The sequence below is a fragment of the Macrosteles quadrilineatus genome, unplaced genomic scaffold (assembly GCF_028750875.1).
Source record: "Macrosteles quadrilineatus isolate MER2022 unplaced genomic scaffold, UCM_ALF_1.0 Scaffold_4__1_contigs__length_99947679, whole genome shotgun sequence".
Taxonomy (NCBI): Eukaryota; Metazoa; Arthropoda; class Insecta; order Hemiptera; family Cicadellidae; genus Macrosteles; species Macrosteles quadrilineatus.
This window is the reverse complement of record NW_026542597.1, coordinates 77,294,519-77,318,004: the sequence shown is the minus strand read 5'-3', so window position 1 is coordinate 77,318,004 and position 23,486 is coordinate 77,294,519. Positions and strand designations below refer to the sequence as shown.

Genomic DNA, 23,486 nt, shown 5'->3' with positions numbered 1-23,486 from the left:
CATATTTATTTTGGTTCGGAATGATTTTCCACATGTAGTGCACTTAAAAGGACGCTTATCAGAATGAGTCAACAAATGATTCTTTACTTGAATTAGATTAGTAAATGTTTTTTCACATGTCAAACATCTAAAGGGACGCTCATCTGTGTGTAAATATATATGACACTTCATTTTTGATAGAGTTGAAAACATTTTTCTACATATTGGGCACTTAAGGCGAGGCTTTTTAGTGACCTTAAACATTTTATTTTTGCATTCAATGTCTGACATAACTTATCAGACAATCTAGAAACTAATTAGAATTAGTGAACTGGCTTTGTGAGTATATTTTTGTAGGATTTGACGTTTAAAAGTTATGTGTATCAATATAATTTGATGAACTTTTTGCTCAAATATTGTTATGTTTATTAAAACAATACAACATAGCCTACTTGAGGCATTTTCTTTACTTTCATAATCAATCATATCAAATTAGTTGAGAAGAAAGAGTGATTTTGTATGCTTCATGTTGTTTTCAAATAAAAGTGCATCACCCATTAATTAAAATTCAATTTTTTAGTAAATTACTTACTTTTATTTGTACTTTTAGTGTAGTAAAAAGTTAATCTTTTCAACTGTTGTTTTAAGTATCTTTAATACTTTGCAGATTAAGTTAATTAACTTTTTTGCTACATGAATTGAAGTTCCTTTTCTTCTCCAAATCTATTGCCTCTTCTGAAAAAGATCATATTTTATTGAATTTATACATTTGTTGTAATCATTTAGATAGATTGCTTGTTCATTTAAGTTAGTCTAAGTCTAAACAATAATTTCAAATCAATACTAAAATTTATACTAAATCCATAGCTCTATTATAATGTAAAATGAGGATCATAAATGGAATTAAATGAAATGAAATGAAAAGAAATGAAATGAAATAAGCTTTATTGTCTTTTGAATTTGTACAAATTATCGACAATGTCAAGAAACAACTAAAATTAAAGCATAGTCATTTAATTAAATAATAAAATACTTATAGCTAACTAAACAAAGGGAGACATATTATAATACATATTCTAAATGAATAATTATTACAACTGAAGAATCTTATTCTTAAAAAAAATCTTCCAAACTATAAAACGGGTTATTGGTCAGCCAACAATAAAATTTATTCTTGAAATCCTCATATTGTGTAATTTAATTATGGATTCAAGAAAGTTGTACACTTTAAGTGATAAAACTATGTGACTATTTAGAGTTTTACTTAAACGATGGAATTCTATTAAGGTATTGGTTCTTATTTCTGGTATTATGATCATGAGTATGGTTTCTACATTTTAAAAGATGTTGATTTTCCAATATATAAACTATTAAGTCATAAATATAAACGTTAATAATAGTAGCGATTTGAAGATTTTGAAAAAGTGGTTTGCTGTGGTCTCTCGAGCCTTTATTAGAGATAACTCTAACCGCTTTCTTTTGCCAAACAAGAATTTCCTCTAGCCTAGCACAATTGCCCCAAAAAATTAGGCCATACCTGAAAATGGATTGAAAATATGAAAATTGTGCCGTTCGGACATAATTTAGTGGAATGCATTTTTTCAGACGGCCTGGTAAAATATTACACGAGAAAGGCTGGTATTTAAATAGTCTATATGAGAATCCCATGTTAGCTGACTATTTACATATATTCCCAAAAACTTTGCTGAAAAAACTGTACCACCCTTATCACTGTTCTCAAACAACTCTCTTGAATTATAATTTAAGGAAAATATAAATTTTTGTGATTTTACTTTGTTAAGCAAAAGTCCATTACTATGAAACCAATTTTGTGCATTATTTAATGTTTCATCAGCCAATTTTTCAAGATCTTTATAGTTTTTACTAGTAGATAAAAAGGTAGAGTCATCTGCGTACAGAATGGTTTTACAATCAACAGAAGAGGGTAGATGCGTACAGAATGGTTTTACAATCAACAGAAGAGGGTAGATCATTTAATATAGATTAAGAAAAGAAGGGGACCAAGGACTGAACCCTGTGGCACTCCCCACTCGACTGACACTTCATCTGACCATCTTCCTTTTTTTCAAACTGCTTGTTTCCGATTTTGCAAGTAGCTTCTTAAAAAAGATAATGGAGGGCCATCAAATCCATAGTACTGTAATTTAGAGATGAGAATATTGCTGTCAATAGAGTCAAACGCTTTACTGAGGTCACAGAAGGTGGCCTGAGCATAAGTTTTATTTTCAAAAGAGAGATACCTGACTTGATCGTCCAATGCATTGAGAGTGGATTTTCCCTTTCTAAAACCGTATTGGTTGTTGTTCAAGATGTTGTTTATTTCAAAATAATATCTGATTTGATCGCAATTTAAAAACTATTTTGTTCTTGACATTTTTTCCGTAAACCCACTCGATTAGGAGTTACAGCCTATGAAAAAGATACTTCCGGTGTACATTTAACATCATTTAGCCCTTAAACGAGTAAGTTTAGAGCAAAAATGTGAAGAGTAAGTAAATCTTAAAATGGAAGGTATGGGGGTTTAGTGAGTGGGAGAAAATTTCGCGCCGTTCCGGCCAAACCTCGCATGAGGGGTTGGTTCGGCAGATTGGCCACAACCTAAACCCCAACTCTCACTTGTTAGCTGCGGAGAGCTACCTTCTGCCACTGGGTGTTGGTCCACCTACTGAACCAAGTGAGGGGGGCCCTAGACTAAGGTGTAATGCGATCCGTGCCAAGAGTCTTGTGGCACTGGGGGCCTAATATTCAGTGTCTTAACGGAGCCCTCTGAGAACCAGGGGTAACCCAGTCGTACGCACCCCTTACCTCTCTAATCGGGTCACTGGGGAGGTGGACTTAAATACCCGGTATTCGTGAGAACAATGTAGACAATCTGACCCAAATGGAGGAGGAAGGTCTACTGAAATCTGACGATGACGACAAGCTCGCAGAAACCGGAAAGGAACGAAAAACGACTTTCCAGGGGCGAGTTGGAAAGATGGAGGATAGCGGATGCTTAAGCCAAAGGCAAAAAGGTGCTATCCAGAAGTGAGAGGAGGCTGGTGTGGGCTGCCAAGCACCCTAACTCTGCTGCCTGCAAAGCCAGTTCCTCCGGGAGCTAGGATGCTGGGAAAAAGCAGAGCAAGGGTGGTACCCCCAAAGCTGACTCTAATGAAGCCTCCAGGAAGAAAGGTGGAGGCTGTGCTAACGCAGCCACAAAGGATTGGCTGGTCAAGCAAGTTCAGGAACTGAGTCCTTTCAGGAAAATCTCGCTACGGCTTGCCCCAGCCAGAGACCTTGTGAAAGCTGTGAAGGTATATTTATGTACCCAGCCCTACAAGGTCTGCGTATGAGATCCCTCGTACGAAAAACGACTTTCCAGGGGTGAGTTGCAAAGACAGAGGATAGCGGATACTTTAGCCAAAGGTGAAAAAGTGCTATCCAGAAGTGAGAGGAGGCTGGTGTGGGCTGCCAAGCACCCTAACTCTGCTGCCTGCAAAGCCAGTTCCTCAAGGAACTAGGATGCTGGGAAAAAGCAGGGCAAGGGTGGTACCCCCAAAGCTGACTCTAATGAAGCCTCCAGGAAGAAAGGTGGAGGTTGTGCTGACGCAGCCACAAAGGATTGGCTGGTCAAGCAAGTTCAGGAGCTGAGTCCTTTCAGGGAAATCTCGCTACGGCTTGCCCCAACCAGAGACCTTGTGAAAGCTGTGAAGGTATATTTATGTGTCCAGCCCTACAAGGTCTGCGTATGAGATCCCTTGGCCTATTGATGGGAGATCAAAGGGAAAAACAGGTCACCATAGTCAAAAGGCTCTCACGGTTCACCAAAGACCTGGGATTTGACGGAGAATGAGGATCTGTGAACGAGGGTGCACAATAAGCTGTTCTAGCTGCGATGCAATCCCATGGTAACTTGTAAGCCTGGCCCTCTATTAAAAAAAAAAAAAAAAATCTTAAAATTGCATTTTAAAGTGCAATTAAAAATAATTTAAATTTTTTTTTAATGGAAAGTAAATAAACAAACAATACAATAAACAAAATTAGAAGATATAAAAGATGAAAACACCAGATATGTCACATTTAGTTACACGGGGACTACAACACAAACAACTGCTAACTAACAAATTCAAGAAATACGGAGTTTCAATAGCCTACAGGACTCAGAACACCATGAGTAAAATACTGCATCCAAAAATAGAAGATTGTAACAAATTCGACGCTTCGGGCATCTATAAAATCTATTGTAATGATTGTGATAACTTCTACATTGGACAGACTGTAAACTTCGTCAGCTGGTTCAAAAACCACATATCTGCATGGAGGAACAACAAACCGGAAAGATCAAATGTCGCACAATACCTGTTACAAAATGGCTACTAGCTGTTATAAAATTAACAGCTGTTTTATTAAAAAGTATTATCCACATGACCAAAATGTAAACAAATCTGTCGAGGGATCTTTAGAGGCTTCTGGGGCAGAGCCCTAAGCGAATTTACATAGTTTTTCTTTTGATAACTTATCTAGAGACCAAGACCATTCTTTGGACACCTCCACCAAGTTTCTACGCCCAGCCGTTCTCTCAAATTAGTGGAGACAAAGTTTCCAAATAAATATTTAGATTCCCCCATGTTAATCTTATGGGAGAAAATCCAACTTTGATGGAAGATCCTGCCCAAACTAATAAAGATATCAAAAAACTAAAAACACTTTGCAAAACTACAGATCAGGGCAATTTCTTTGACACTTTAATCACCAAAATCAGTCCAAAAATGAGGGAGGAGTTCTGTTCACAAAAATCGGATTAGGGTATTTATATATATAGATAGATGTACGCTTATACTGTCTTGTGAGTAACAGTATAAGCGTAAATATATGTTTTAAGTGTTATAATACGTTTCTTTTATTCACTTTCTGTAAATTTAATAAGACGTACAATGTTGATCAAGAAGTTATTTAATTTTTTATAGAAAACCATTTATTTCTAAACTGTATTAAACTAATTAAATTTTTTTTTCTACAAAACAAAATAAAAATGCTCAAGGAATAGATATTTTAATGGGGGAAAATGGAATAAAATAAATTAAATTTCCAATTTGTAGGAGTTGAAGTTGACAATAATCTTAGTTGGGACCAACATACACTAAAATTGGCAAACAATTATAATTGCATCGGGTATATATATGTTCTTAGAAAAATGTCTTTTTTTATGTAGTCTTGACACTTGAAAACCATATTTATTTCACACATATCCACTCTCACATATCTTATGGGGTACCGGTAATTGTTTATGGCGATACAAGTAAAGGCAACCTAGACACAATCTTGATATTTCAGAAGGAAGCTTTGAGAATTATATCAAACTAGATGACCCGTGCTGCTCCGCAGCATTGAAATTAATAATAAAAAATAAAATACTAAACTTAATAAGGGCGGTACAACTTTAATTAAACTCTTATAGGGCTGCTGGATTAATTTCGCCTTATGACCAAATTAAAGTATAACACATTCCATATAACACAGAGAAAATCGTCCCGATGTATTTTTTTCCGTTTTGAAAATCAATTAATCCAGAACAATATCCACACACTTCCTAAAAGCACCTACAGAGAAAGCACGTACATTTGTTAACTCATATGTAACACAGCGTGAATGAGGCTTTATTAAGAATGTTTTATTAACAACAATATTTCTTGTAAAATAGACATCTCTGTCGGTAGAATTGCATGTACGCATATTCTCAGGAGTAGTTCCCTCCATCTGGTAATCTTTATTAATATTACGACTTTTATAATACTTCCTTCCAAACAATGTTTGCTGTTCGTCCACCTTTTGATTTAGTTTCTACTTTTACAGTATCGAAAGATTTCCCTCTCGATAAGGCGACGTACAACTGACCGTGACTAAATACTGGTTCAGGCAAGTACACACCAACTCGATCAATCGTTTGGCCCTGCGCCTTGTTGATGGTCATGCAGAACGCAACCTTTATGGGGAATTGTCTTCGTTTGAAAGAAAATGGTACTGTAGAATCTGATGGAGAGAGATCAATGCGGGGTAATAGTGCACGTTGTCCAATATTTGTGCCAGTTATGATTTCTAAGTCTAAACTGTTTTCATACATTTTCTTGACAATAAGTCTTGTTCCGTTTAGAAGACCTGTTGTGTAGTTTAAATTTCTTAATAACATCACAATGGCACCTTCCTTTAAGACTAATTTGTGAGAAGGCAAACCAGTCATCTCAAGGCTGTTGAGGAATTCAATAGGGAATTGCAATAGTTCACTGTCATCATCTGTAATTAGTTTATTCACAATTATATATGTTTTGCTTGAGCCTGGGATGAGGTCTAAAACTCTTTTATTGATTTCCTCACAATGCTCATTCTTTGGTGCTAAAATGGCACATTTTGATAAGTACGATGAGTCCATAGGCGTTTGTAGGTTTTTCCATAAATTTCTGAAACTATGTCTGAATCAGAGATAAGTGGTGGGGGTAAGTCCACAGATTTGTCATCAATTGTTGGGTATTCCCCATTGCCAATTTCAAGCAAAAAGTTAGCAAAATCTAACTCATTAGTTTTAACCCTCATATTTTTTGTTAATTTAAAAATTTTGAATAGTGGCCATAGGTATGAAAACTTAAATGAATTCTGAACAGTAGAGGCTCTAGATGAATGAGGCACAACCGGCAACACTTGCCGGAAATCTCCACCTAAGATAATGATTTTCCCACCAAATGGCACATCGTTATCCATTATATCTTTCAGTAGCCGGTTGACACACATTAGAGCATATTTGTTGGCCATAGGTGCTTCATCCCAAATTATTAATTTTGCAGAACGAATGATAGAAGCCTCTTTACTGTTGACTTTTAAGCCGGAGACAGAATGTTCATTCAAATTCAGTGGTAATTTAAATCGGCTATGAACTGTGCGGCCAAAGGGAAGTAACATAGCAGCAATCCCAGTCCATGCAACGGATATGATTGGAATTCCAATATTAATGCAGCTCTGGATTAAGCATTTATATACAAATGTTTTTCCGGTGCCACCAGGTCCATCTATGAAGTATGCCTTAACACTTGCAGACTCATCATTGTTTAGAAGTAAGTTTAGAATTTCATCAATCACAACACGTTGTTCTTCATTTGATGAAGCGATCATTTTCGATAGTTCATCATGTTGGATTTCATCTATAGTTTCCTCTATACATGTATTTTGAGGCAATTCATCAATAGATGGTAAATCAAATGACTTCAGAGAGAAACCATGTAATTTTAACGTTTCTGAAATATCTTTCAGAGCTAATTGGTAAGCTACTTTGGTCGGGTATGATCTAAGGAAATCTTCAGACATTGAGTCCTTAAAGAGATTCCACAAATTCAGAACATTTGATGGACACTGAAATATACAGATGTAGGCAAACAACTGTCGAAGCTGGTATGGCATTTGAAAAGAAGAGGCCTCTTGTAAGGCTCGCTGCCATTCCATATCATCCAATATTAATCCTCGTGCTGTTGCTGCTGCCTTAAATGTAGGATGTGTGAAATTTTCATACGTTTTCAAATCTTCAAAACTGGTAGCACCAATTACATGTAGTAATAATATACGTAAATGATATCGCTCGGAATCCGCAGGTGAAACATTATACATTCGGCCAATCGTTCTAGAATAGTGTTTATGTTTATGCCATTCATTTTTCTTCCATACATAGTGAACTGGTGTTTCGGGATATACACAAGGACTTCTAGTTGAAGGATTGCTGTTCAACTTGAACCATGCTACTAATTGGGTAGTTTTTAACTGTGCTTGGATTAAACCTTCCTCCGGGGCATCGTTTCTGAAGTAAACATTCTGAGAATCAGGTAAATGGACTGGCAATCTAACCACAGTGTGAGATTGATCGTGCATGCAATATGCAAACATTCTCCAAGCAGCTTCACTTGGTCCAACATATCGAGCATTCAGGAATAAATTAATTTCATTGTGATCAAGTACATCGTTTTCCCTTGCTACCTCTATACTGCAACAATCGTGACCTTTATATACATACTTATGGATGTACTTTATAGATCGTACACTGGAGCAGATCTCTACATTAATATGTGCACGGAAATATAGAAGAAGAAATGGATTGTATGGTACAATGAACTGATTTGTAACATTTACATCGTCTCCAGTTGCACGTTTAGTTATGGTTCTCCCATTATTTCTACGCTTGTAAATCGGATAGCCATTAACATTATCTTGCGTTTCCTCAATAAAGGATTTAGGGAAATCTTTTTTGCATTTTCCATCCTTCATACATACACAGGAAGGATTTAATATACCACACGGCCCATGCACCATGTGCTTATTAACTAAGTCATACAAATCTTGGTTTATGGGATCGGGAATTTCGGCCGAAACAACTTTGTCAATGTCCTCTGGACCCCTAAACTTACAATCATCATCTAACGTTAGAAGCAAATGAACATGGGGCAATCCACGCTTTTGGAACTCCACTGTATACAAAAATGCTTTTATTGCTCCAAATATCCCAACTGTACACAGTAGACGTATTAGTTCCTGAACCTTAGTATGAAATACCCTTACAATAATGTCTGGTCTGTTATTTGGCGTCTCCCAAGTATGAATACTCCCTGTTATTTCAGGCCATGCCGGATTGCAGGTAAATGTTATGAATAGGTCAGGTTTCCCAAACTTCCTGACTAATGCCATAGCGTCTTGATAATTCTGCATCATATTCCTGGGGCTACCAATAAAGGACGATGGCAAAACTACGATCCGACCTACTCTTAACTTATCCTGTTCAGCCCTTATACGTAAAGCATCGGACAAACCAACATAAGTGTCTACACGTAATTTTGTTTGTTCTCTTCAAATGTATTTTAGTCTATCTCCTTCAATACGACAATAATAGTCTACAAAAAGCTGTTGAGTAAGTTTTCCAGCGCTTCCTATAGGATTGAAGTTTCCAGCACAACCATTTCCCCTAACTGAAATTCTGTATAGAATATACTCTCTCATGGTAACAGTTTTCCGTATTTTTGTTTCACGCGTTCCCTCAATAGGCAAATTTATATGCCAACCAGTTTCACCGCAGGGCCAAAATAAAATATAACACATGGGGTCACAGTGCATACTATCATAATCGATTTTCTTTAAACCTCCTTCCTTTTCATACACTGTAATATGTCTATGTGAAGGTGGCGCACCATCCTCCGTCTCAAAAACAGCCGCAATTTCTGAGGCAGCTGGGTCATTGTAACGACGCTGATCTGCAAATGGCTCATGATAGAACCTCATAACAAAATTAAGAGGAACACGGTTCTCATTCTGTGCATGAAGTTTTTCCTCTTCTACTTTCTGGTGCATGGTTTTGTAAGATCGAACATAGGGGTTACATTTGTCTAACAAATTACTTAAATCATTTAGTGTATTATTGTCTAAATTTAGGTTAGCATTGTGAGAAATCCTAATTTCATTAGATTTGGCGAAGTCAAGAATATATAACTGGCCATAAGAAGCACTTTGTGAATCCTTGGGATATAAAGGCGAAATTAAGTGGTGGACCATGCCATGGATTCTGAAGGTATAAGGACCATAACTCGGAGGTAGGTCTACATTAGCACCAAAAGAAACAAACGACATTGCATTATTGTACTGCCTTAAATTTTCTCGGAAGTTTTTGGATTTTTCATCATTTCCAGTATATAGTTTTTTTATCTCCTCAGGAATTTTATTGGGTGGTAACTTAATTTTCCCATCATAGCAACACAAGGAAAAGATCCCCGATGTATTTTTTTCCGCTTTAAAATACAATGCAGAGCAATGTCTACACACTTCCTGAAGGCTCCCTACAGAGAAAGCACGTACATTTGGGATCTCTTCAGAAACGGCACATCGTGAAGACGGCTTTAAGAATGGTTTTTCAACGACAGTCTTTCTAGTAACATCGTCATCCCTCTCACGCCTCCCCGTTAAAGTTGAATTGCTCATAGGCCTACGCTTCTTTGCAGGAACTGTGACCTCAATCTGATCCCCTTTATAATGGGATTGGGAAGGTATAACATTTTTGTCAGTACACCCAAGACTGTGCATTGGTGTTACGCATGAAGAACTGTCACTTTTATGTTTAAGGACGCTATAGTGTCCATCATCTAAATTACCTGTGAAGAGTAGGTTGTGAATTATACTACCAGAACCAAATTCAATTATTGATTTAGTATGTTCAATGTGCACCTTAAATTTACACTCGTGAAATAATTCACCAGCACTATTAAGTTCAACATGCCCTGCTTTTTGTCCATTGGCGGACATCACAGTTTCGTAATCACTAACGTTCTTAATATAATGTCCATAAGAAGTGTCCCCAACTATGAAATATCTATATAAATTCCACTTTCTTATTACATCATCAACAATAACTGATCTTATTTCAGAGTGTCTATTTTCACTACCATGCAAACAGTAAGATATAGCACGAAATAAACAGTTTCCGTCACCAACAATAGGAATCATATCAAAAGTAGGAAAATTAGTCTTCAAAGAATTATTACTCACGGTAATTTGCCCTATCTTTGATGAAGTAGCGTTGTGTGACATCGGTACTACATTAGACTCATTTGGAATCTTGTCTAAAAAGGCACAGCTTGAAGACGGCTTTAAGAATGGTTTTTCAACTAAAGTCTTTCTTGTAAAATTGACACCTCTCTCACGCCTTCCTGTTAAAGTCGAATTGCGCCTTCGCTTCTTTGCATGAACTGTGACCTCAATCTGATGCGCCAAAATTAGGCGGACATTAAGGCCTAAACTATGGACACTCGGAGGGTTAATGATGCCAGGACACCAACGTTATAATTATGTGTACTATGAATTTTATTGGATGTTTTTGTTTTATTTTAGGGAGTTTCAATTCAGACCTACTGGAAATTGTGTATAGTATGAGTAATTGTATTGTGTTGATATTGATTATGGATGAGGCAGGTATGCGATGGAAGGTGATATCATTGACTAGGCCTATACACTTCTCAATTGATAATTACTCTTTCTACTGTAGGCTGCAATAAAATTTGTCTTTGTACGTTTAAACTAGCTGTTCTGAATTATAGGCCTACACAGTTTTAATTTTAACTGACTACTCCCGTACGTAGGACGGGCTAACACCTCGTAATAATTATTATTATTGATATTATCAAATTGGTGGGTCGCAAAAATTTGTTCAAAATGAAGCTGGGTTGCCTGACCAAACAGTTTGGAAATCTCTGCTTTTAGACCTTCAAGCATTCTTAAGTATAGCCTAGTTTTTTTTTCTCACAAGATCCACTTCAAGCTATAGTTTTTTTTTTCTAAAGATTTTAGTTTTAAAATGTCAACATTATATTTCTGATTTAAAACATGGCTTTGTTTTAATAAGGCTTGGTTTTAAACGAATAAAAGCATTGGTGGTTTAGGCTGTAGCCTACTTTATGCGGATTTGTGACTGCATTAAGTCCTTTGAAGGTAGGTTAGATTAGGTAAGTTAAAGTGTAGGTTATAGAATATAATTTATAATAGGCCTAGGGTACGCTGTGCAACTTTGTTGGTTATCTAGATAAATAGGCCTACTGTAGTTGGGTATTTAATGACCATTTACTTATAGGGTTTGTACCCGATTTTTGTAAGTTTTGCCTCATTATACTCAAAATTTGACAGTGGGATTTGATAAATAATTAGCCTACATAAATAAATAATTAAATAATAATAATAATAATAATAATAATAATAGTAATAGGTGGCATGGTAAGACCTAGAACTGGGACCAATTTACTTTTTCATTTTGATGTCTCCTGAGGTCAAAAACACTATTCGTTCAAATTTTTATATATGTATATATATATATATAGGTATATATATATATATATATATATAGATTTATATATATATATATGTGTCCGTGAACGCGATAACTCGAGTAATTTTGGTCTGATTTTAATGAAATTTGGCATGAACCTATAAAGCATGATAAACTTGAATGAGTTTGCGAACCAGCATGATCGGACCATGGGAACAGGGTTTTACATGGGGTTTTATAGAGTAAAAAATGGTTTTTCTCATTTTTGACCCTCAAAACACAAAATTTTCCAATTTCTCTCTAAACCATTTTAAAGAGCTTAAAAAAACAAATAACTTAGTATATCAAAGTGTTTTTGTACGGTCATTGGTATCGGAGAAAGTTCAAAAAATAGTAAATTTAAATTTCCCATGTTATTCTTATGGAGAATATTGTAAATTGTTGTATTTTGGTTGGTTAGCGAAATATTTTGATCACACTTGGCTTATTCATTTGTTTTTAACTAAGCTAATAACGATTGAGTAGAAAATACACTCTATCACCCTCCCAATGATCAGCCCATGGAAATAGAGTTTCATAAGGGGTTTTGGGGTAAAAAATGGTTTTTCTCATTTTTTACCCTCAAAATACAAAATTTCCCAATTTCTCTCTAAACCATTTTAATGAGCTTAAAAAAACAAATAACTTAATATATCAAAGTGTATTCCCTATAGGGGAAATTCGCTAATAAGTAATGATAATAATTAAATTTGATAAATGGGATTCTTTTCAACGGAAAACGACAACAACCCCCCTAAAAACCAGGAAAACTACATAAAATATTTTTTAAATCTCTTTAAAATGTGGGTTCTCAAATTAACCGGAATAACAAGCAGATAACAAATAGGCCTATGGGTAACGAAAACTGACCAAACCTAACCAAACTTGCTGCATAATTCTATATATCAGTTTTACAAGAGAAAATGCATATGGTGGGGTACCAGTAGGGGGTACAGTTTTTTTAACTGGGCTATGCTAATATCGATTGAAACTATCGATTCGATTAGTAAACCTTCATGCGAATTTTTCACCATCAGCAAGTTTGGTTGGTTAGGTTAGGTTAAGATAGTTTAATTTGATTTGAAATATATTTAAAAATATCGATTACTAGCTGTACCCACGGGCTTTGCCCCGTTTAACTTTATAAGTGAGCTCGTTCGCATGGCTCAATCACGTCCTGGTTGAAGTTCGTTCGCTACGCTCACTCACTTTTAGGTTGGAGCTCGTTCGCTGCGCTCACTTGCCTTCAGGTTAGCTCGTTCGCTACGCTAACTCGCCTCCAAGTTGAAGTTCGTTCGCTACGCTCACTCACCTTTTGGTTGCAAATTAGCTGTTGTCATAAATGTAAAAGAAATAATAGTGCTGCACCCTGTTGGTAATGCTTGCAACTTTTAATGCTATTGAACATCATAGAACAGAACCAACATGTTTAATTGAAACAGCTGTTAAGATTCATTAATCCCATTTAAATATGAGAACTCATAAGGTTAACATGGGAAACTCCAGAGCCACTGGGGTGGAGCCCGAGAGTCCGATCAGAATAAAAACAGCTTAGCTTTCCTATTTAATGCCTAAAGAATCGGTGTACCAAATTTCAGCCTCCTAGGTAAATGGGAAGTGGGAGAATTAGTGATGAGTGAGTGAGTCAGTGAGGGCTTTGCCTTTTATATATATAGATTAATCAATATTTTCAATTCGATAGTTTCAATTGATATTAGCATAGCCCAGTTAAGAAACTGTACCCCCGGTAGGCTGTACTTTGGATCTGCGACTGCAATTAAGTCCTTTGAAGTTTGAAGTTAGGTTAAATTAGGTAAGTTAAAGTGTAGGTTATAGTCTACTGGGTAGTTATTTAAGAGTTTAATCATTAGTACTGTCTTGATTGATTTTCAGTGTACAGACATAGGCTAAAAGGAACAGTGAGTTATAGAAACAATAGTAAGAAAGGATTACTCACGTTAAATGCTTTAAAGAAGTCACATATTTCAGTATAATAAGTTACTCTTGCTTATTCATCAAATTCAATCCTTGTTCTAAGCATGAAATTAGTAAAATCAGGAAGCTAATGAAGCTATTACAGTAGTACTTCAGTTATAACTTATAAAAAAACTTGAAATGAAAAGAGGGTAGGTGTTAGGTGTATGGTGTATGTATGGCTCTGGGGATGGGGAGTGGGATTTTTTAAACGTTATTTATCCCTATTCGGGGAAATTTTTCAAAACTTTTGATCCCTTTCAGGGATTTTCTCCAGTTTTGTATCTACAGCAGTATAAACCATGTAGCCCTAATATTTTTGGGGCGAGGAATTCGATGGGACCATCGCCGTCCCCCTACGAGCCCCCCCTTTCTAATTACACGGTGTAGATAGATTTCTTTGAATAAAATATAATTTTTTCCATTTGTGTTTATTTATTAGTACCTGGAGACCGAGCTTTACTCGGGAAACTTTATCACTACACTATACTCTGAGAGTATTCTTTGGTCAATGTAATTCTATCCCAAAAATAATAATTTGTGGTATATTTTTTCTTGACATCTATTTAACTTCTATTACAATAATAATATCATAGTTTACTGAAATGATAAGATAGAAGAGTTTTTTAAAATTTGTTTGGTTCCCCTAAACGGCCCAAACTATAGAAATTACCCATAGTGCAGTAGAAATAATCGAAAATATAGCTTAAGGTGGAACTAATTGCAACACAAATGATTCTTGCTGTGAATGGTAGGTAGTATGCTTCTAATCAACATACTAAAAATATACATCCGTACTGTGGCGCAAAATACGTTTTTTGGCAGCCATCTTGAAAAAAGTGTCAAAATTTTAATATTCGTAAAAATAACTTTTTGGGTATCAAATTATAGGAAATTTAATGCTGAAAAATGTTATAATAGTGGTTATAAGCACTATTTAGAAATACGATCGTAGTACAAAATACCCCCGCCGCAGCAAACCTACGGACTAAACGAATTTCCATTTGTCTTAATTGATTTTCAATTGAATCTAGTAATTTAGTTTTAAAAATCTTTGTACAACTAAATCTAGAGTTCTACTGGACCGATTTTATAACCTAATGGGCCATTGGAAAGGAGTTCGTGTAGATTTTCAAATAATTAATAAAGTTTGATTTTTTAAGATTTGCTAGGTGAAACCCGTCAACGTCGACAATTAGCTTAGGTACTGTTGAGTTTGCAAGTAAGATCTTTTTAACTATAAATCGATGATAGATAACTCCATTTTTAAACAATTTGGGTCGTTTATAATTTAGCAGTGTGCTTTAGGTACGTCCAATCTCAATAATCAATAATTTCAATGGAATCTGGTATTTCACTGAAGATTTTTAGATAAAAACATATAGGATAATGTAACTGCTGGAATACATTTTTAATTGAAGTAAAAATTGAAAAAATCCAATTTAATTGTTTTCGTAGGGTTATACATTTTTTTGTTTTTTAAGAGGTTGGCGGCCTCTTTTAACCTTGCATTTGCCCGTCCACATAGACTAAGCGCCCGTTCGTGGATCGTTTACAGCAAAGCAAGGAGTGAGCCGGTACAGTACAAAGGTGAACTGTACTGATAAGATGTTATCGGCAGTGACCAGGATCCGAACCCACGACACTACTGCCTTGGGCCCGAAGTCCACGACGCTACCGACTGAGCCACCGACTTACTAATACAATAGCACGATAGAGTTGTAGAGTTGTTGAGAAAATTGTATAGCACAATTTTAGCTATAGGCCTATATAGCAGGATCTGCTACATATAGCAGTGTTATATAGGACTTTTGTAAAGTTACTTTTTCTACTTCTAGCAAATGTTATATAACATTTGATAGATTGATGATGACAAATATGTGCTTGCATAGCTTTGAGACCAAAATTATGAAAATCGGTCCGGTAGAAGAGCCAAACGAACTCGAAAAAACAAATTTAACTCCCGTAAGTAATGTACAGGGAGGCAGTTTGTGCATAGCTCAAAATATACGTCAAAATGAGTGCTGATGCTTAATAGCAAATCTATTGTGCGTCTATAGCTTTAGTTTAAGGCCGAATTTACACTATGTAGCAAAACCTGCTATATAACTTTTGCTATATAACATTGCTTTATAACTTTTGCTGTATGAAAAATTTACAAACAATTTTATAGTGATTCTGGTGCTCGTGCTATATGTTATATGTAGCACAACCTCATTCGCATTCCGAATCGAAATGTGCGCTGAAGAGACATTGTTCATGGCAGCTATCGTGGTGATCTTGGAAGTCAGAGAGAGAGACAGACAGGAGCGAAGATTTTAGCAAGTTTTAGGTTTGACCGCTTCTTGCTTCAAGAAATAAGTACAGTGTAGCAGATTTATTACGGGACCTTAATGATGATGAATACCCTGACAATCCATAATTAAAACGCTAAATAAGGCGACGGTAACTTCAAAAACGTTTTACGTATGATCACAACGCCGGTTGTCCACGGAACAGTTCAATTAAGTTTATAATATCAATAGCCCCAATAATATCATCCCGATCCTAGGCACTGCCACTTTCCGTTTCCAGTCCTTCCATTGTAAACAATGATCGCTGAGCAAAACCGTTCAGCGCTACATATAGCAGATGCTAGACGAAAAATATATGTATATCATTGCTACATATGGCAATGTTAGATGTAGCACGTATTTCTTTTGATATTTACCGACTCCCGATGGATAGCACAATTTTAGCTATAGGCCTATATAGCAGGATCTGCTACATATAGCAGTGTTATATAGCACTTTTGTAAAGTTACTTTTTCTACTTCTAGCAAATGTTATATAACATTGCTAGATGTTACACAAATCTGCAATGTAGCATGTTTAGCTACATAGTATAAACCCGGCTTAAGGCCAAAATTATGAAAATCGGTCTGGTAGAAGAGCTAACCCGACTCGGAAAAGAAAAACCAATTATTTTTATAGATGGCAATAATTGATTTACCAGTATGCATAATCTAACCATACGAAAAATGAGTTGATAATTTAACAGCTTATTGTTATATTGTTATTTAATTAAATTTTCGTTGATTAAATATTGTTGTTAACAATTTGCATTTGTGTTTAAAGTGTGTTTCTTATGTTAAGTGTGTGATTCTAATGTTATGAGATTAATACTGTATGTACCAAATATTAGTGAGTAAAGTGGTGTATGGATTTCATAACCATTATTTTACTAGAGACCGTTGCATTAATTTAACCACAATGGGCTCTGTTGCTAGTCTATTAAATAAATAATATTAGGTTTAACGAAACGAGTACCAAGGTTTGCTGCTACAAGGAAACCAATTAATTGTGTTTTTAGTAAAATATTAATTGTTTAGTATAAAATAAATAAATCTTCAAAGTTTTATCAAAATATATCCATAAACAAGGAAACTACACCTTTTTACCATATTCTCCATAAGAATAACATGGGGATTTTAAATTTCCAATTTTTTGAATTTTTCCCGTTACCAATAATCGTACAAAACCCCTTTGATATACTTAAATATTTGTTTTTTAAGCTCTTTAAAAAGGTCTAGAGAGAAATTGGGAAATTTTACGTTTTAAAGGTCAAAAATGAAAAAAACAAATTTTAAAAGTATAAAATAACTTATAAATAAAAAAAACTTTTCAAATGCCACGTTTTTAAACGCACCTTTTTTCGCCCATAGTGCATCACTGTTAACAGTATATTTTAAATTCAACCATTATATTCTTTTTCAGCATGAAATGTTCTATAATTTGATACCAAACCAGATTTTTTAACAATAATTTAAAATTTTACACTTTTTTTAAATGGCGACCAAAAAACCGTATTTTGCGTAACAGTACAAATGTATATTTTTAGTATGTTTTTTATAAGTGTATTACCTACCATTTCTAACTGGAATAATAATTTCTGTTGCCATTAGTTCCACCTCAAACCCTATTTCTACTGCACTACCAGTATTTTTCACGCTGAATTCGAAAGGCAAAAAGGTTATCAGCACTCAGCAGTAAGAAAATCTTCGTCACTGCAAGAACTTGGACTCGCTCCGAAACCAGAACCGAAACCTTTAATTTACCCTTAATTTTTAAAATGTAATAAGTTACAATTTTCCGGAAACTCAAGACACTTTCTGACTGAAAAAAATTACGGTTGATCCTTGTTGGTGAGTACCAAAAAGGGAACTTAGGTATAAACATGGTTGTATATCCAAGTTTGGTTGTCCTCGATATAATAGCACTATTTTATTGACACTGATAAATTATGGACTAGGCATGCCCTATAAGTTAATTGGGAGTTTATTTATCTGGTCCTAAACTTACAGCCATCTTAAGGCAAACATAACTAAAACCTAACCACAGAGATATAAATATAAGTGATACAAATATAAACACTCATCCTCTGTAGGCCTAAAGCTACCTACCTATATTTTATTTGGGTTAGTACTTTTTGAGAGAGTGTCATTATGTACTGAACACACCTAGATGATATAGGGAATTAGTGATTCATGAAATTATTCATTTATAAAAAGCAACCTAACCGAGTTACCTTAATAATGTACCCAGTATTCAATACAAAAATTAAAGCTTATGCCTATGTATATTAGTTTTAAAACGGAGTAGAATAAGGCACGTATAATCTAGATTAGGCATTGATTAGTGTTAATAAACTAAAAATGGATGAACCATTAAGTCAAGCTACTAACCCAGTTGTTCAGGCTAGGCTAATTTGAGTCCTGAAAGCATCCATCTCAAAACGGCCGAAACTTAAGAACAGATCCTAAGAATTTGATTTTTAAACTTGATTTTTCTGAAATAGATAGCTAAACTGTCCATTGCAATCATCCCACACTGCTAATAGCAACACTAAAACTTAGTTAGGTAAGCTAGTTGTAGGTTACAATTAATAATTATCCCTGTGACCGATTACCGATTCAGTGTACCATCTGACATCAGTCAGAATCAGATGACATTTTTGACAACGACACGACTCGACAACCAACGAAAAGAGTAATTTAGTGATGATAATTATTATTAGAAGCATTAAAAATAATAAAAAAATAAAATATACTGTATCGCTCGTTTATATTGGCAAAAGTATCAAATAAACAGTAATAAAGCTGAGAATAATGTAAGAATAGTTTTTTAATGGTTTAGAAACTCATTACTCTGGAAAGTTTTATAATGTAATACAAATTCTTATACATCAAACGATTTAATGAACTGGAGCAAAGTCAAGTCGTCCTCTTTCTCCCTATCTCAAGTTGACTAAATTGTATGTCAGGTCAGAAGCTAAGTATGTTTTATCTATGCTAATACACATCAGAAGAACAACAACAGTTACCATCGGAAAGTGCTTCTGCGCATGCGCAAGCTCAGGTGCCCGTGGGTACAGAACGTCGAGTTATGTCTTAAAATGTAAACAAATGACAATTATGGCGGAATGTTTTCTCATAAGGCCCATGTTAAATTTTCAAAAGTTTGTTCTCATATTATGGTGAAAATAGATTTTTCCTGGCTATACCACTGGTCTAGAACTTATTTTTGACCCAGAACTTAGTTATTCCGTAAATATAAACGTTTTTGTTAGAGCCGATTACCAGATCGAAGTAACAATTATTCAAACTTTACTCGTATTATATATAGGAGTACCTGGGGACCGAGCTTTGCTCGGGAAAAATCATTAGTTTACTCTGAAAGCAGTCTTAGTATTGCAGATACATAAATCCATTCCCAAACTCCACAGTGCTCGCTTTTACTACTTCCATCACCACTCCCAACGTCGTGGACCTGTTTCCCCCTTCCCATTGCATCTTACCCTAGTAGCACAAATATATATTAAATACATATGAATAAATATATTTACAATCTATTTTATATATCTCAAGTGTGTATTAATGTCAATTTTATATAATATTTAAAATATATTAAATATATAAAAAATATGTTTTTGAATCTATTAAATATAAAAAAAATATGTTTCAATAATATATTTTAGTTAATAATATTTAAATAAAAAATGTATTTAATATCTCTTTCAAACATAACATGGGGCCTAAACATAAAAACATAAAATAATGAAGATTTAGTATGAAAAGCACAATTATCAGTTGAGTAAATTGACTAAATAGTTCATAAAAACAAATTTTGAAAAAATTACTGGATAAAATTTTTTTAGCCCGGGTGGGTCTCGAACCTGGGTCCTTCGGCTTATGAGCCTCTTACCTTACCTCTGAGCTACTTGTGACTGTTGTTAGCAATTGTTTTCAAATGGTGAAAGAGTGGCAGTCAGTTGCAATGGTTGCAATACTTGAAAATTTTTTGATACTACAGTATAATATGATTCTGTTAATCTGTTTTTTTGTAATTCGTTTCTTAAAAGGTCGCCAGTCACTAGCACCCTTTTCTAGCCAATCATTCGAGATTTCTATGATCACATTCATTGTCACATATTGCAATTTTAAAAATAAAACCCATCAACACTTTTTTTTCGTTTGACCCAAATGTAGGCTGTCGAACATGTATACTGCCTCTTAACTAAATGCGTAATTTTTTCTTTACCTGCATGATAGAGTGACACCATTCAGAGTACGTATTATTATTAACTTAATTTTAACGCTTTCACAATAGCAATTATCATACAAAAAATGCATGTATAAATTGATAGAGACTATAAAAAACAAAAAGATGCAAATTATTTATTTGCTTATTATAAAAGATTATAGGCTATATATTCTACAAATATATTATTATTTTATTAATAAAAATATCTGACGTGTTTCAAAATATATTTATAAATACTTTAAATATATAATATAGTTTCAAAAATATGTAATATATATATTTAAATTAATATTCTCAACACATAATTTTTTTAAATATTTAATAGGAAAAATATACATATAAAATATGTATATTATAGATTCTATACTTATTTGATCAATATATATTATGAATCTATTTTATATATTCAAAACTTATATTTAATTTATATTTTGCATTGCTTTTTGGTAATATATTAAATATATATTTGAATATATCAAACTATTATTAAAGATATATTATTTATATATTTTATTCGAGGTTCTATCAAATACAACTTGAAATATATAAAATATTTATAAAATTCATATTTGTGCTACTAGGGTAGAATTGCAGATACATAATTGTAATTTGGGCAGACAGTACCCATACTCTGCACTGCTAGCCTTACTACTTCCTTCACCACTTCTTACGTAGTGGACCTGTTTTCCACCCTTCCCATAGCATTTCAGGATTGCAGACACCTTAATCTAATCGTCATAAACAGTTCCCACACTCCAAACTACTCGCCTTTACTACTTCATTCACCGCTTCATACGTCGCAAACCTGTTTCCCTCCCTTCCCATTCCATTTTAAGATTGCAGATGCCTTAATTGAATCGTCATAAACATTTCCCACACTCTGGACAGCTCTCCTTGACTACTTCCTTCACCACTTCCTATGTCGCGGACCTGTTTCCTCCCTTCCTATAGCATTTTAGGATTGTAGATACCTTAATCTAATCGTCATAAACAGTTCCTACACTCCGAACTACTCGCCTTGACTACTTCCTTCACCTCTTCCTAAGTCGTGGACCGGTTTCCCTCCCTTCCTATAGCATTTTAGGATTGCAGATACCTTAATCTAATCGTCATAAACAGTTCCTACACCCCGGACTACTCGCCTTGACTACTTTCTTCACCTCTTCCTAAGTCGCGGACCTGTTTCCCACCCTTCCCATAGTATTTCAGGATTGGAAATACCCTAATCGTCATAAACAGTTCCTACACTTCGCACTACTGGCCTTGACTATTTTTCCACCTCTTCCTAAGTCACCGACCTGTTTTCCTCCCTTCCCATAGCATTTTAGGATTGCAGATACCTTTATCTAATTAAAATAAACCAAGCACAAATCTGCTACCCAATAAATATAAAAAGAGGTGTATGAGTTAAAGCTAATTAAAGATTATTCCATCGTCTCATTAATTTAACTACCGTACTCGACATTGACAGAAATTGGGTTTTCAGTTGTAGTATAATATGCTCAATGGTATAATCTGATTGTTAATTTCTTTTGCTATGTATATACACATTGTTATTTCCTTTTGGTCTCTGTAAACATAAGCTACATATCTCGGAAAGTGCTTCAAGAGCTTTCTGCGCATGCGCAAGCTGAGGTGCATGTGGTTACAGAACGTCGAGTTATGCCTTAAAATGTAAACAAAATGACAACAATGGCGGAATGTTTTCTCATAAGGCCCATATTAAATTTTCAAAAGTTTGTACTCATATTATGGCGAAAATAGATTTTTCCTGGCTATACCACTGGTCTAGAACTTATTTTTGACACAGAACTTAATTATTCTGTAAGTATAAACGTTTTTGTTAGAGCCGATTCCCAGATTGAAGTAACAATTATTCAAACTTTACTCGTATTATATATAGGAGTACCTGGGGACCGAGCTTTGCTCGGGGAAAATCATTAGTTCACTCTGAAAGCACCTTAGTATTAGATATACATAAATCCATTCCCAAACTCCACACGGCTCGCCTTTACTACGCCCTACACCATTTCCTACGTCATGGACCTGTTTCCCTCCATTCCCATTGCATTTAAAGATTGCAGATACCTTAATCTAATCGTCACAAACAGTTCCCACACTCCGGACTACTCGCCTTGACTACTTCCTTCACCACTTCCTACGTCGCGCTCCTGTTTCCATCCCTTCCCATAGCATTTTAGGATTGCAAATACTTTAATCTAATCGCTATAAACAGTTCCCACGCTCCAGACAGCTCGCCTTGACTACTTCCTTCAACACTTCCTACGTCACGGACCTGTTTCCCTCCCTTGCCATAGCATTTTATGATTGCCCATACCCTTATCTAATCGCCATAAACAGTTCCCTCACTCCGGACAGCTCGCCTTGACTACTTCCTTCACCACTTCCTACGGCGCGGACCTGTTTCCCTCCCTTCCCATAGCATTTTAGGATTTCCCATACCCTTATTATATAATCTTTATAAACAGTTCCCACACTCCAACAGCTCGCATTGACTACTTCCTTCACCACTTCCTATGTCGCGGACCTGTTTTCCTTCCTTCCTATATCATTTTAAGATTGCAGATACCTTAATCTAATCGTCATAAACAGTTCCCACACTCCGGACTACTCGCCTTGACCACTTCCTTCACTACTTCCTACGTCGCTGACCTGTTTTCCTTTCTTCCCATAGCATTTTAGGATTGCAGATATCCTAATCTTCTCGTCATAAACAGTCCTCACACTCTGAACTGCTCGCCTTAACTACTTCCTTCGTCACTTCCTACTTCACGGACCTGTATCCCTCTATTCCCATAGCATTTTATTATTGCCTTTATTACTTCCTTCACCACTTCCTATGTCACGGGCCTGTTTCCTTCCCTTCCCATAGCATTTTAGGATTGCAGATACCTTAATCTATTCGTCATAAACAGATCCCAGACTTCGCACTGCTGGACCCTTGACTACAATGTATCGAGTAATCTTCAGTATAATCTTTGCTAAATATTAACAAGTGATGTTTTTCCTTTGTACTGTATTCTTAATTTGCTAGTATACTGTGGGTAGTTGGCTTATTA

At 35.1% G+C, this 23,486-nt stretch overlaps 1 protein-coding gene across 5 annotated transcripts in view; it reads right to left on the bottom strand.

Moving 5' to 3' along the window:
- LOC128991513 (zinc finger protein 85-like) overlaps nucleotides 1-13,996 on the bottom strand; it is a 35,603-nt gene extending 21,607 nt beyond the window's left edge. For 3 of the 5 annotated variants that reach the window (XM_054414455.1, XM_054414454.1, XM_054414456.1), the window contains exons 1-2: nucleotides 13,809-13,996; nucleotides 572-714 (exon numbers count right to left, since the gene is read on the bottom strand). The gene's annotated coding sequence lies outside the window, so the exon portion shown is untranslated. The remainder of the gene's footprint in view (nucleotides 1-571; nucleotides 715-13,808) is intronic. The other 2 variants (XM_054414457.1, XM_054414458.1) reach the window with 1 other exon arrangement.
- Nucleotides 13,997-23,486: the final 9,490 nt, after the last annotated feature.